The following is a 13,176-nucleotide window of genomic DNA, read 5'->3' on the forward strand; positions in this document are numbered from 1 at the left end:
CCCTCTGATCTATATGTCCTTGCTTGTTATGATCTGCTTGTTCTGCTCACAAAACAAAGCTGCACTTAGATTACGACAAAAAATACTGCAGGAGGCTGGAGGACACAGCAAGCCAGGTAGCATCAGGAGGTCTTGAAGAAGAGTTATACCCGAAACATCGACATCTCCACCTCCTGATGCTGCCTGGCTTGCTGTGTTCTTCCAGCCTCCTGCCTGTTTATTTCACTCTACTTGGGTACACGTGACTACAATAAATCAAGATGTGGAGGCACATTCTCTCCCAGTCAGGGAACACTTCAGCAGTCAGGGACATCCGGCCTCAGATCTTCAGGGGACTGTCCTCCAAGGCCGACTTCGGGATACGCAACATTGCACTGTGGCCGGGCAGAGGCTCATATAAGTTTGGTACCCATGAGGATAGCTTCAACCAGGATTTTGGGTTCATGCCACACTACAGGGGACCGCACTACACAATACCCACACACTGTTACATACTCACATGGACCCTATCATACACACACATACACCACCCACACTCACACCCATGTACACACTCTCTCACAGGCTTATTCTCCGTCATACTCATGCACACACTCTACCAAGAATGCACACACGCAAACACACCCTCTCACAAGCATTAACACTTACATGCACACACTCACAGTCTTTACCACACACCCACATAAAATCACTCAGAGTCTCTGAGACTTACATGCACGCACACACTCATGTAAGTCTATGGGGTGATTTTGCGTTTACAGTATTGTAATTGCAGATAGATTCTATTTTGTTCAAAAAGCACACAATTTGCAAGCAGTCAATGCAAGCAAGTCAATCCATGTAACATTTTACAAATTCCTACTTTGGAAATAGAACCAGTCTGGCTCAAGATTAAGATACAGACAGGCTCTAACTTCACACAGTTAATGCATTGTCTGAGCTGAAATGTCATCTCTTTTCTAATAAAGCCTGAAGTTATCTCAAGCATGTGACTTGAAAGAAGTTCTGGGATTTACATATTAATGAACTGAAACCTGCAGCCCATTCTAAAAGATGAAAGACTTAACAGCAATCTAGGTTTGTTCAACATATCATTTCAGTTGCATGACACTGTGATCTTTTTCTATAAAGTCTGTGTCTTATAGTCCTGCTCCACAGCTCCCTCATGAGGGAGCAGTGCTGTGAATGCTGGTACTTCCAAATAAACCTGTTGGACTACAACCTGGTGCCGTGTGATTTTTAACAATCTCCATCCCCTGTCTTCATCCTCCACACTATCACATATCTCATATCATCCCCATCCCTACACTGTTCCAAACCTCCACACCATCCTCATTCCACACACCATGTCCATCATTACTCTCACTTTCCCACACCATTTCTCTCATCCCATTGGACAATCTCCACGTCAAGCAACACATTCATCCCAACTATTAGCCCCCATCGAATTGGCCATTCCCCTCATCCAAGGTAACTGTCTATAATTTTCAGTGAGGCCCCACATCATCTATCTACTCAGCCTTGTGTTCTGGCTCAGATTCCTCAACTTCTCCTCATATGACAACCCAGAACCATTCTTGTAGACCTTCTCTGTCACTTCCTTGGGTAACACATCCCTCTTTTGACACAGGGCTCATAGCTGCTCACAATGTAGAAAATGCCGTCTGACCAGAACTTTGTACAGCCTCAACAGTTCACTTCTGCTCTTGTATTCTAGTCCATTCAAAACAAATGCAAACATTGCATTTGCCTTCCTAACTGTTCACTGAATCCACTTGATACCTCAAAAGATTTCTGAATCAAAACTCTGAAATACAGTATCCACATCCTTCATCCTGTGTCCTACTGCCCAGCTCACCATCACTGCTATGTTATTGGCGAGTTTCCATGTTCATCACCAAACCTCCTCTGCACTATCTCCCACATCCTATTTGCCATTCCCAGAATCCAACATTACTGGCATCCCAATGGTCAGTTACCATGGCCATCATAGCACTCCATACCTAACCCACCATCACTCTAAACCCAGCATGCACATCTCCATGTCCAGTCTCCATGTACATTATCACTCTCTTTCTCACACATACCTCACCAACATTCCCATCCTATTGGCATTCATGCCATCATTCCTCTGCCTGACCGCCCACATCATCACACCAACACCAATGGCCAATCACCATGTCCATTATTACTCTGACAGCTCACCATTGTTGCAAGCCCAGTCACTCATCTCCGGAGGCAGCATCATTCTGTCTTCTGTGATGATACTATGGCTTTATGTATTGTATTATGACACAGGTGGTGAACTCCTCTGTTAATTAAACGAAACACCCAAAAAGGTTCACCTCACCTCATAATCTGTTAAAATATGAGTAATAGAGAACATCCAAATTCCACAATTTAGAGAAAATAACATTAATTTATTCCTTAACTCTAAAAGTGAACATGAAACAACAAATCACAACTCTAAGCTCCTTCCTCCCTCTCTTAACTGCTTATTGTCTGCCTACAATTCTATAACAATGAACTCTTCCAATAAAAAATATATTAATATTACATCAATTTAGTTTCAAAACCATACAGTGGCTGTCGTCTCCGGTGTCTGTCTTCTTTTGGCTGAAGATCTCTCTGGGTTGCTTTCTGCCTTTTAATGTGAAGATATTTCATATGAAGAAGATACCTCTGACAGAGAGTGTTTTTGAATGGCAGTCTTTCTTGATAGCAGTTACTCTCTCAATAACAGTTGCTCTGTCAGACTTTCTAAATGCCGGCTTTTTTTTTAATACCCCAACATCAGATCGTCTCACTGGTTGTATGTGTGCAAAAACAATAAATACAAACGCGATTGGGTTTAGGTATCCTGGGGCATAATTCAAAATGATTGGTTAAGTTTGAATTCTTGTCAAAGCAGCAACCAACTCATGTATCCATTTCACAGCCAAATTATACATATTTTCAAATTTCCAATACTCTCTGAAACTGCCATCTAGTCACCACAGGTGCGTGTCAGCTCTCAGTTCAGAACAGCATTTACTCTCTCTTAAACTTCAACTTCATAACACCTCCCCCCCGGTTAAGAAAAAGATGGACCATCATAATGAAACAACTGCTTCATCTTTTTTCTAATTCTTAAATCCCATTACAATAAAATACATAAGACATTAATTTAAGATCATATTAAATTTCTGCACACATATACATAACATAAGGTATCTGTCCAATCTTAGTTGTAATTTATCTGTTGAATTCACAATAACACGTGCTGTCAGATGAAATTCCTTGATGGCCTTTGTCTTTGCGATCCTTGAGGTCAACCTTCCATGACAGATTTTATGCCCCAAAAGCATCACCTCGGTTTTCGCAAATTCTGTTTTCTTTACATTTATTACGGTTTTATTTCTCTTAATTGTACAAAGAGCTCTGCCAACTGTACCATGTGATCTTTCCATGACTTGCTAAACATCAATATATCATCCAGATAAACTGCACAGTTTGTTAACTCAGCCACGACTCTGTTCATAAATCTTTGGGATGTGGCTGGTGTGTTCTTCATTCGACTTTGAATTGATATAGCCCATTTGGAATGACAAACGCAGAAACCTCTTTCACTTTCTCTGATAAAGGTACCTGTCAATAACCACACAGTAAGTCCAACTTTCTGATGTAACTAGTTTATCCAACCTTCACCCTACAGTCCTCCAATCTTGTATGAGTCTGGTTTTGTTACGGCATTGATCTTCCAACAGTCCACACAAAACCATTGAGTCTTGTCAGGTTTGGGAACTATCACGATCGGCGAACTCCACTTGCTCTGACTCAGTTCGAAGATATCTCCGTTAAGCATCACATCCACTTCCTTCTGGACCTGTGTGGCTTTGAAATGAAGAAGTCTGCAGGGGTGTTATTTTATGCATCAGCATTCCCAACTTCCAGCTCATGCACAACAGTATTAGACCTCCTCATCTTATTCCTGCATATGTTGTCATGCTGCTGCACCAATCATTTCAACTGGATTCTTTGCTCCTGAGACAGAGAGTTCATTAACCTATCCCACTCCTCAAGGACTTCCTCACTGAGACAATGAAATGTCCCCCCTACCTCCACGTGGATTGGATTCGCAGACGGGGAGTGTGAGGAGCGTTTAGAGACAGCCTGCAAAACCTCGCTCCTGCAGTAGCCCAAGGGTCTCGCGTGTTGGGGAAATGGCTCAATCATAATATAGGAGGCCTGCGGATGCTCTCTCTGTGGATGGGCACCGTTTCGCTGAGTACCTGAGGGTAGTGCATGGGTGGACTGCTACAATAGGGGCTGTGATCCAATAATCCCTTGTCCAGTGACCCTACTCTCTGTGTCCCCTGCATTGATCGGTATTCCTGTCCCGACATCACTGTGCCTGGCTACCACTTCCTCCCAGTCTAATGGTTCCTCTGTTTTTGCCGTTTTTGTTTTCTAAGAAAACTCTTGAGAAGTTTTAGAAACTGAAAGAACTGCAGAATTTTCCCTGGGGTCGGGGAGTCCAGAACTAGACGGCATAGGTTTAGTGTGAGAGGCGAAAGATATAAAAGCGACCAAAGGGTCAACGCTTTCATCCAGAGGGTGGTACGTGTGTGGAATGAGCTGCCAGAGGAAGTGGCGGAGGCTGGTACAATTGCAACATTTTCCAGGCATTTGGATGGGTATATGAATAGGAAGGGTTTGGAAGGATATGGGCCGGGTGCTGGCAGGTGGGACTAGATTGGGTTAGGATATCTGGTCGGCATGGGCAGGTTGGATCGAAGGGTCTGTTTCCGAGCTGTACATCTCTATCTCGAAGACTATGTCTACGCTGTAAATCAGAAACCAAACCCGAAGTCGGTGATAAAGCTGTATGAAGAGAAATCAGAGTTCACGTTTCGGTCCGGTGAACCTTTCTGAGAACTTGACAAGTTTTAATTGTGCGATCGTTCCAGGGTTGCCCTGGGATTTTCGTGCTATTTCTGTTATTGATTGATTTCAGATGATGAGAAATCCGAAATGCTGCTTTGTGTGTATTAAAAAGTGAGGCGGGGCATCAGGAGACCGATCCACTCAGTAAAACTCGGTCTTTGATGACTTCTCAATTCTAATATTTCACTGCAAAATTTCCAACAAAACAACAACGAAATTTCGAGTCAAGAACTATTATGGCACATCAGCTGATTTCAAGAGCACTTCGGGCTGTAGCGAGGGTGGTACAGTGGTGAGCATAGCTGCCTGCTAAGCAGTTGATCAGGGTTCGATTCCCAGCCATCGCAAGCAGTGCATTTTAACACCACTCCACAACCAAAAGAGCCGATCGATTCAGTGGGAATGAAACACCTCCGTCTGCACATCACATTGAGTCTGCCAGACCTCTGGAGTGCAGACACAACTTTGAAGTTGAGGATGTCCCCAGGAGGATTAAGGAGTCAAGTCGAGCACGGATCAAAGAAAGTAGAGTCATGGCAGAATTCCTTCGTTTTCCATCTTATTTCGAAAGAAATGTCTCCGGATTTCACTCATTTCAACATTACTCTCATTTTGTTTTTTGTGAACTACAGCCTAATATCAAGTGAAATGTGGGTGGACAGTTCACAAATATCCAAACAACGTTATTTCTCATATCGAATCGGTAATGTTATTGTTTTAGGTGCAGGTCAGAAATAGGAGGAGTGGACACCAGCTGCTTTTATATTTCCAGTATGAGAAAATGATTCGATAAAACTCTGAGAGATGATAGAAGTGACCACACAGTGAGTGAAAGTTTAATCCAGGATAAAGTTAAAAATCACACAACACCAGATTACAGTCCAACAGCTTAATTTGGAAGCACTAGTTTTAGGAGTGCTCCGAAAGCTACTTGGACGATAACCTGGTATTGTGTGATTTTGAACTTTGTCCTCCCCAGTCCACCACAGGCTCCTCCACGTCATCATCCGATATAGTCATCATGGATTTATTAAGGGAAGGTAGTGTCTGATGAAGGTGACTGATTTTCTTTGAAGGATAAAGAATGGATGGAGTGTATCCGATGTAGATCAACCTGATGATAAGAAGGACCATAAGACGCAGTATTTATAGCAAAAGGATTACAGTTTAATGCAGCTGAAATGATATATTAAACACATTTAGGTTAAGCCTTTCATCTTTTATAATGGGTTTACTAGTTTCCGTTCTTTAATATAAGAACCTCAGAACCTTTTCAAAGTTACGTTGTCGAGATAACTTCAGGTTGTCTAACAAGAGATGCCATCTCAGCTCAGACAATGCATTAAAGGTGTGAGGTTAAAGTCTGTCTGTGTCCCAATCTTGAGTCAGACTGGTTCTAGCCTCCCAGTCGGAGAGCACTTCAGCGCTCTGTGCCTTTCGGTCTCAGACCCCTGGGTGACAATCCTCCAAGGCAGACTATGGGACAGCCAACAATGCAAAGTGGCCAAGCAGAGGCTGATAGTCAAGTTCGGTACCCATGCGGATGACTTTAACTGGACACTTTGGTCAATGTCACACGACACGTGACAACACTGCACTGTATACTATTTCACGGACACTCACAAGTACACGCACACACACAGAAGCACACTCCTACCGACCCACACACACATGCATACCCTCTCTCAAACACAAGCTCTCTCTCATAAACTCACTCAAACACTTCCACATTCACAGCAACTCACGCACATTCTCACAAATTGATACCCCAGTACACTCACACACATGCACCTACACACACTCTCACAGACCCGCATATCCCTACATGCATACCCACACGCGCAGACACACACACACACACACAGGACACACACCCACACATGCACCCACACACACACGCATGCACCCACACACGCAGACACACACACACACACACACACACACACACACATATACACACACACACACACACACAGTCCCCCCCGCCCCCCCCACACACACTGATTCCGGGTTCTCACGACTCTCAGCTGGAGACTATCATTGCCTGCAGACCCGACCTTCATCCCCCCACGACACCATGAAGGTTAACACTTGTTCATGCCCTTACACAGCCGTCTGTGCCCTCCCTTGACCCCGTCCTTTCCATCTTGCCCACCGCCCCTCCATGACGCTCTCCCTCCTTCCTGCGCAGGTTTGCTCTGACAATGTCAATTTCACGTCCTTTGTCAATTTCACTTCCTATGTTAATTTCACCGCACTACGTTTTCTTTTTCCCCTCACGAACCGGGATCACCCTACGCTGTGCTTGCTGACCCCACCCCCTACGTTTGCCTTCCCGGATAGCGCTTTGTGTTTCGTTGGACCCGCAGGAGTAGCTGCGGACGTTCTGCTTAAACCTGAGCGGATAACACTGTTCTGCTCGGAGACAGGGAGGTCTGTAGATGCTGGAGCCCGAAACATCGATTTCCCTGCTCTGCGTTTCCAGCAACACACTCTCGACACTGTTCTGCCACGACCCTGTCTCGGTTGCACACAATCCCATTCATCATTAAGGCGCCACGGCATCCCAAGGACTTGGGACCCATGGGAACTAAATGATGACAGCGGCCTCAGCACTCTGCACCCCCTGACCTTGGAAAGCCCATCTTGGTTCAGGTTACCTATCTAGGGCAGGGAGGGTTTTGCGTGCACTGCCTTCCCACATCAGTGGAAGCGACCTTCACTAAACAGCTGCCCATGACTACCCCTGGCTGTGAAGTTAAACATCACACAACACCAGGTTATAGTCCAACAGATTTAATTGGAAGCTCTAGATTTCGGACAACCACCTGATGAAGGAGCAGCGCTCCGAAAGCTAGTGCTTCCAATTAAACCTGTTGGTCTATAACCTGGTGTTGTGTGATTTTTAACTTTCTATACCCCAGTCCAACACTGGCATCTCCAAATCATGCCCTCCTGTGAAAACCCCTTACTGCTGACTGACACCTCCCCCTCTTCTACAAAGTAAAAGAGAAACCTGCAAATCTATCAACGGGATCGAACTTCAAATTAATACATATTCCTCGAGAGGGTTCTGCTTCCCGAACTGTTACCCGGAATTCCCTCCTCTCCACAATTACTGCAGCGTGGCCTCAGTCTAATGGTTCCTCTGTTTTTGCCGTTTTTGTTTTCTAAGAAAACTCTTGAGAAGTTTTAGAAACTGAAAGAACTGCAGAATTATGTGGGGCATGGATAGGATAAATAGACAAAGTCTTTTCCCTGGGGTCGGGGAGTCCAGAACTAGAGGGCATAGGTTTAGTGTGAGAGGCGAAAGATATAAAAGCGACCAAAGGGTCAACGCTTTCATCCAGAGGGTGGTACGTGTGTGGAATGAGCTGCCAGAGGAAGTGGCGGAGGCTGGTACAATTGCAACATTTTCCAGGCATTTGGATGGGTATATGAAGAGGAAGGGTTTGGAAGGATATGGGCCGGGTGCTGGCCGGTGGGACTAGATTGGGTTGGGATATCTGGTCGGCATGGGCAGGTTGGACCGAAGGGTCTGTTTCCGAGCTGTACATCTCTATCTCGATGACTATGTCTACGCTGTAAATCAGAAACCAAACCCGAAGTCGGTGGTAAAGCTGTATGAAGAGAAATCAGAGTTGACGTTTCGGTCCGGTGAACCTTTCTGAGAACTTGACAAGTTTTAATTGTGTGATCGTTCCAGGGTTGCCCTGGGATTTTCGTGCTATTTCTGTTATTGATTGATTTCAGATGATGAGAAATCCGAAATGCTGCTTTGTGTGTATTAAAAAGTGAGGCGGGGCATCAGGAGACCGATCCACTCAGTAAAACTCAGTCTTTGATGACTTCTCAATTCTAATATTTCACTGCAAAATTTCCAACAAAACAACAACGAAATTTCGAGTCAAGAACTATTATGGCACATCAGCTGATTTCTAGAGCGCTTCAGCCTGTAGCGATGGTGGTATAGTGGTGAGCATAGCTGCCTTCCAAGCAGTTGACCCGGGTTCGATTCCCGGCCATCGCAAGCAGTGCATTTTAACACCACTCCACAACCAAAAGAGCCGATCGATTCAGTGGGAATGAAACACCTCCGTCTGCACATCACATTGAGTCTGCCAGACCTCTGGAGTGCAGACACAACTTTGAAGTTGAGGATGTCCCCAGGAGGATGAAGGAGTCAAGTCGAGCACGGTTCAAAGAAACACGAGTCATGGCAGAATTCCTTGGTTTTCCATCTTATTTCGAAAGAAATGTTTCCGGATTTCACTCATTTCAACATTACTCTCATTTTGTTTTTTGTGAACTACAGCCTAATATCAAGTGAAATGTGGGTGGACAGTTCACAAATATCCAAACAACGTTATTTCTCATATCGAATCGGTAATGTTATTGTTTTAGGTGCAGGTCAGATATAGGAGGAGTGGACACCAGCTGCTTTTATATTTCCAGTATGAGAAAATGATTCGATAAAACTCTGAGAGATGATAGAAGTGACCACACAGTGAGTGAAAGTTTAATCCAGGATAAAGTTAAAAATCACACAACACCAGATTACAGTCCAACAGCTTTACTTGGAAGCACTAGTTTTAGGAGTGCTCCGAAAGCTACTTGGACGATAACCTGGTATTGTGTGATTTTGAACTTTGTCCTCCCCAGTCCACCACAGGCTCCTCCACGTCATCATCCGATATAGTCATCATGGATTTGTTAAGGGAAGGTAGTGTCTGATGAAGGTGACTGATTTTCTTTGAAGGATAAAGAATGGATGGAGTGTATCCGATGTAGATCAACCTGATGATAAGAAGGACCATAAGACGCAGTATTTATAGCAAAAGGATTACAGTTTAATGCAGCTGAAATGATATATTAAACACATTTAGGTTAAGCCTTTCATCTTTTATAATGGGTTTACTAGTTTCCGTTCTTTAATATAAGAACCTCAGAACCTTTTCAAAGTTACGTTGTCGAGATAACTTCAGGTTGTCTAACAAGAGATGCCATCTCAGCTCAGACAATGCATTAAAGGTGTGAGGTTAAAGTCTGTCTGTGTCCCAATCTTGAGTCAGACTGGTTCTAGCCTCCCAGTCGGAGAGCACTTCAGCGCTCTGTGCCTTTCGGTCTCGGACCCCTGGGTGACAATCCTCCAAGGCACACTATGGGACAGCCAACAATGCAAAGTGGCCAAGCAGAGGCTGATAGTCAAGTTCGGTACCCATGGGGATGACTTTAACTGGGCACTTTGGTTCATGTCACACGACACGTGACAACACTGCACTGTATACTATTTCACGGACACTACACAAGTACACGCACACACACAAAAGCACACTCCTACCGACCCACACACACATGCATACCCTCTCTCAAACACAAGCTCTCTCTCATAAACTCACTCAAACACTTCCACATTCACAGCCACTCACGCACATTCTCACAAATTGATACCCCAGTACACTCACACACATGCACCTACACACACTCTTACACACCCGCATATCCCTACATGCATACACACACACACAGACACACACACACACAGCCACACACACCCACACATGCACCCACACACACACACATGCAGCCACACACACACGCATGCACCCACACACGCAGACACACACACACACACACACACACATATACACACACACACACACACAGTCCCCCCCGCACCCCCCACACACACTGATTCCGGGTTCTCACGACTCTCAGCTGGAGACTATCATTGCCTGTAGACCCGACTTTCATCCCCCCACGACACCATGAAGGGTAACACTTGCTCATGCCCTTACACTGCCGTCTGTGCCCTCCCTTGACCCCGTCCTTTCCATCTTGCCCACCGCCCCTCCATGACGCTCTCCCTCCTTCCTGCGCAGGTTTGCTCTGACAATGTCAATTTCACGTCCTTTGTCAATTTCACTTCCTGTGTCAATTTCACCGCACTACGTTTTCTTTTTCCCCTCACGAACCGGGATCACCCTACGCTGTGCTTGCTGACCCCACCCCCTACGTTTGCCTTCCCGGATAGCGCTTTGTGTTTCGTTGGACCCGCAGGAGTAGCTGCGGACGTTCTGCTTAAACCTGAGCGGATAACACTGTTCTGCTCGGAGACAGGGAGGTCTGTAGATGCTGGAGCCCGAAACATCGATTTCCCTGCTGTGCGTTTCCAGCAACACACTCTCGACACTGTTCTGCCACGACCCTGTCTCGGTTGCACACAATCCCATTCATCATTAAGGCGCCACGGCATCCCAAGGACTTGGGACCCATGGGAACTAAATGATGACAGCGGCCTCAGCACTCTGCACCCCCTGACCTTGGAAAGCCCATCTTGGTTCAGGTTACCTATCTAGGGCAGGGAGGGTTTTGCGTGCACTGCCTTCCCACATCAGTGGAAGCGACCTTCACTAAACAGCTGCCCATGACTACCCCTTGCTGTGAAGTTAAACATCACACAACACCAGGTTATAGTCCAACAGATTTAATTGGAAGCTCTAGATTTCGGACAACCACCTGATGAAGGAGCAGCGCTCCGAAAGCTAGTGCTTCCAATTAAACCTGTTGGTCTATAACCTGGTGTTGTGTGATTTTTAACTTTCTATACCCCAGTCCAACACTGGCATCTCCAAATCATGCCCTCCTGTGAAAACCCCTTACTGCTGACTGACACCTCCCCCTCTTCTACAAAGTAAAAGAGAAACCTGCAAATCTATCAACGGGATCGAACTTCAAATTAATACATATTCCTCGAGAGGGTTCTGCTTCCCGAACTGTTACCCGGAATTCCCTCCTCTCCACAATTACTGCAGCGTGGCCTCAGTCTAATGGTTCCTCTGTTTTTGCCGTTTTTGTTTTCTAAGAAAACTCTTGAGAAGTTTTAGAAACTGAAAGAACTGCAGAATTATGTGGGGCATGGATAGGATAAATAGACAAAGTCTTTTCCCTGGGGTCGGGGAGTCCAGAACTAGAGGGCATAGGTTTAGTGTGAGAGGCGAAAGATATAAAAGCGACCAAAGGGTCAACGCTTTCATCCAGAGGGTGGTACGTGTGTGGAATGAGCTGCCAGAGGAAGTGGCGGAGGCTGGTACAATTGCAACATTTTCCAGGCATTTGGATGGGTATATGAATAGGAAGGGTTTGGAAGGATATGGGCCGGGTGCTGGCAGGTGGGACTAGATTGGGTTGGGATATCTGGTCGGCATGGGCAGGTTGGATCGAAGGGTCTGTTTCCGAGCTGTACATCTCTATCTCGAAGACTATGTCTACGCTGTAAATCAGAAACCAAACCCGAAGTCGGTGATAAAGCTGTATGAAGAGAAATCAGAGTTCACGTTTCGGTCCGGTGAACCTTTCTGAGAACTTGACAAGTTTTAATTGTGCGATCGTTCCAGGGTTGCCCTGGGATTTTCGTGCTATTTCTGTTATTGATTGATTTCAGATGATGAGAAATCCGAAATGCTGCTTTGTGTGTATTAAAAAGTGAGGCGGGGCATCAGGAGACCGATCCACTCAGTAAAACTCGGTCTTTGATGACTTCTCAATTCTAATATTTCACTGCAAAATCTCCAACAAAACATAAACGAAATTTCGAGTCAAGAACTATTATGGCACATCAGCTGATTTCAAGAGCCCTTCGGGCTGTAGCGAGGGTGGTACAGTGGTGAGCATAGCTGCCTGCTAAGCAGTTGATCAGGGTTCGATTCCCAGCCATCGCAAGCAGTGCATTTTAACACCACTCCACAACCAAAAGAGCCGATCGATTCAGTGGGAATGAAACACCTCCGTCTGCACATCACATTGAGTCTGCCAGACCTCTGGAGTGCAGACACAACTTTGAAGTTGAGGATGTCCCCAGGAGGATTAAGGAGTCAAGTCGAGCACGGTTCAAAGAAACACGAGTCATGGCAGAATTCCTTGGTTTTCCATCTTATTTCGAAAGAAATGTCTCCGGATTTCACTCATTTCAACATTACTCTCATTTTGTTTTTTGTGAACTACAGCCTAATATCAAGTGAAATGTGGGTGGACAGTTCACAAATATCCAAACAACGTTATTTCTCATATCGAATCGGTAATGTTATTGTTTTAGGTGCAGGTCAGAAATAGGAGGAGTGGACACCAGCTGCTTTTATATTTCCAGTATGAGAAAATGATTCGATAAAACTCTGAGAGATGATAGAAGTGACCACACAGTGAGTGAAAGTTTAATCCAGGATAAAGTTAAAAATCACACAACACCAGATT

At 45.2% G+C, this 13,176-nt stretch overlaps 3 non-coding genes across 3 annotated transcripts; all 3 read left to right on the plus strand.

The window, feature by feature from the left end:
• The first annotated feature begins 5,201 nt into the window (after positions 1-5,201).
• trnas-gcu (transfer RNA serine (anticodon GCU)) lies at positions 5,202-5,273 on the plus strand. The gene has a single exon. It is a non-coding gene; the product is annotated as a tRNA-Ser (tRNA).
• Positions 5,274-8,884: 3,611 nt separating this feature from the next.
• Positions 8,885-8,956, plus strand: trnag-ucc (transfer RNA glycine (anticodon UCC)). Its single transcript has one exon. It is a non-coding gene; the product is annotated as a tRNA-Gly (tRNA).
• Positions 8,957-12,575: 3,619 nt separating this feature from the next.
• On the plus strand, positions 12,576-12,647 carry trnas-gcu (transfer RNA serine (anticodon GCU)). Its single transcript has one exon. It is a non-coding gene; the product is annotated as a tRNA-Ser (tRNA).
• Positions 12,648-13,176: the final 529 nt, after the last annotated feature.

The sequence above is a fragment of the Chiloscyllium punctatum genome, chromosome 15, assembly GCF_047496795.1.
Source record: "Chiloscyllium punctatum isolate Juve2018m chromosome 15, sChiPun1.3, whole genome shotgun sequence".
NCBI lineage: Eukaryota > Metazoa > Chordata > Chondrichthyes > Orectolobiformes > Hemiscylliidae > Chiloscyllium > Chiloscyllium punctatum.